This window comes from Micropterus dolomieu, linkage group LG01 (assembly GCF_021292245.1).
Source record: "Micropterus dolomieu isolate WLL.071019.BEF.003 ecotype Adirondacks linkage group LG01, ASM2129224v1, whole genome shotgun sequence".
NCBI lineage: Eukaryota > Metazoa > Chordata > Actinopteri > Centrarchiformes > Centrarchidae > Micropterus > Micropterus dolomieu.
Genome location: NC_060150.1, coordinates 48572668 through 48575106, shown reverse-complemented (window position 1 = coordinate 48575106; position 2439 = coordinate 48572668). Strand labels below are relative to the sequence as shown.

Below are 2439 nucleotides of genomic sequence, written 5' to 3'. Positions count from 1 at the left end.
CTCTGCTTTCCTGCATTCCCTTTTTAGGCTGTGAATGCTGTCATTTATCCAGGGTTGCTTACTAGCTTTAGACGTAGGCCTAACCTTTAGAGGAGCAGTAATATTTAGTGACGACAAGCAGATATGATTGAAGTGATCGACCAAATTGTTGGTGTTGGAATCAGACAGGTGTTGGCTTTGGCTCTGAAAGAATGCGCAAAACTTTGAAACACTTTGTTCATTAAAGATGCGAGAACACACGGAGCTTGGTGAGGCGGCGTGAGTAACAGACGAATCTGTTATGGTTTCGGACAGAACGGACCCAAACGCAACGCTTGTCAGTGAGTTTTATTGGTTTTCAAGAGGTTTATTGAGGGAAAAAAGGGGAGAGGGATAACTTGGACGCCGGCAGACATGGGCGCGGAGGGCCGAGGATCTGGCGGGGCTGGCAAGGCTCGAGTGAGGCGACCGATCCGGGTCCTGGGCGCGGCGAATGGCAGATTCCACCTCCCAGACTACATAGGCGACGAGGCAGGCAGGATGGTGTCGGGTAGGTCTGAAGGGGTGTCGGGGAGTGGAGGCGGGAGAGAGCGTCTGGCTTGGTGTTGCGGGACCCGGGGCGGTAGGAGAGGGTGAAGTTAAATCTGTTGAAAAACAGGGACCACCGGGCTTGATGGGAGTTCAGTCTTTTGGCGGTCTGAATGTCAGAGAGGTTCTTGTGGTCAGTGAGGACTAGGAAGGGGTGCTCTGCTCCCTCAAGCCAGTGCCAGAGACAGTTTGATAGCCAGCAACTCCCGGTCCCCCACGGAGTAATTCTGCAGCCGGCGTGAAAAGAAGGCGCAGGGGTGGAGTTTGGCGTCCACAGGGGAACGCTGGGAAAGAAAGGCGCCTACGCCCACGTCCGAGGCGTCCACCTCAACTACGAACTGAAGGGAGGGGTCGGGGTTAGTGAGGACGTGGGCGGAGGTGAACAGGGTCTTGAGGCGGGAGAAGGCTACTGCGGCCTCTGGAGACCAGATGAAAGGGACCGAGGAGGAGGTGAGACGGGTGAGGGGGGCGGCGACGGTGCTGAAATTGCAGATGAATCGACGGTAGAAGTTTGCGAAGCCAAGAAAGCGCTTTACCTGTTTAATGGAGGTGGGGGTTGGCCAATCTACAACTGCCTGAATCTTAGATGGGTCGGCACAGAGGCGCCCCCCCTCGATTATGAAACCAAGGAACTGGACAGTGGGGGTGTGGAACTCGCATTTCTCGGCTTTGACAAAGAGTCTGTTCTCCAGGAGCCTCTGCAGAACCAGACGGACATGCTCGACTTGTTGGGCAGGGTCGCGAGAGAAGATCAGGATATAGTCCAGATATACGAAGACGAAGCGGTGGAGGAAGTCTCGGAGGACGTCATTGATTAATGCTTGGAAGACTGCGGGGGCATTGGTGAGGCCAAAGGGCATGACTAAATACTCGTAGTGACCAAAGGGGGGTCTTGAAGGCGGTTTTCCATTCGTCCCCCTCTCGGATCCGCACCAGGTGGTAAGCGTTTCTTAAATGTAATTTGGTGAAAATAGTGGACCAAGAAAGGGACTCGAAGACGGAGTCCATGAGCGAGAGGGGGTACTTATTTTTTATGGTGATGGCGTTGAGCCCCCGGTAATCGATACAGGGGCGAAGGGTCTGGTCGTTGCTGAAAACTTGAGTGAGGTCGTGATAGACATGTGGGACACCGGACAGGTCGGGAGGGACGGAAGGTGGGCTAGGCCAGGGAGGATTACCGGGGGCTCGAGCAGACAGGAGGCAGGACGCATGACAGGAGGAGCTCCAGTTCCTGATCAGTAGCCCCAACCCTACTGGCGAGCTGGTACTTTTGGGCGCACTGGACAAGCAGACAGGAAATGGCCAGGCTTTCCACAATAGAAACACACACCGGCGAGACAGCGCCGCTCGCGCTCCTCCGGGGAGAGGTGAGTGCGGAAGGGAACAGAGGTGTTGCCGGGAGAGCCAGCGGGACCGCTGGGAGAGCGTGCTGGGTCCATGATGGCTTGATCGTTCTATTATGGTTTCGGACAGAACGGACCCAAACGCAACGCTTGTCAGTTTACAAAGAAGTTTACTGAGGGAAAAAAGGGGAGAGGGGAGATGGGAGGTGAAAAGGGATAACTTGGACTTGGAAATCTGGGCTTCCTTAAAATAATATTTCTCTCTCATGTTTCTTATCTTTGTGGGTTTCCTCTGGTTCCCCGGCCTTCATCAGTCCTGACAGCATCATGTTCACCAGGGTTTGTCTTCTGGACTCAAGTGTTAACTTGTCTTCTGTTGCTTTTAAGCCAATAAAGACTTTTGTAGTGATAAATTTAAATTTAACACAATAGATGTTTTTGGGGTGAAATCAGTGACATAAACTGGCGGCTGGTTCTCAGTAAAACCAGACAGCAGCATGTTGATGAACTTCTGCCTGTCAGAAATCTT

The 2439-nt window shown here is 53.2% G+C and overlaps 2 protein-coding genes and 2 long non-coding RNA genes across 12 annotated transcripts in view; 2 read left to right on the top strand and 2 right to left on the bottom strand.

The window, feature by feature from the left end:
• The window catches only part of LOC123968058 (NACHT, LRR and PYD domains-containing protein 12-like), a gene marked incomplete at its 3' end in the record, with an annotated part of 261415 nt that overhangs the window by 201152 nt on the left and 57824 nt on the right, over window positions 1-2439 (bottom strand). The window lies entirely within an intron of this gene.
• The window catches only part of LOC123968672, a 95197-nt gene that overhangs the window by 75412 nt on the left and 17346 nt on the right, over window positions 1-2439 (top strand). The gene's annotated exons all lie outside the window — the stretch shown is intronic.
• sugct (succinyl-CoA:glutarate-CoA transferase) overlaps window positions 1-2439 on the bottom strand; it is an 84003-nt gene that overhangs the window by 71610 nt on the left and 9954 nt on the right. The gene's annotated exons all lie outside the window — the stretch shown is intronic.
• LOC123968610 overlaps window positions 1-2439 on the top strand; it is a 12591-nt gene that overhangs the window by 1149 nt on the left and 9003 nt on the right. The gene's annotated exons all lie outside the window — the stretch shown is intronic.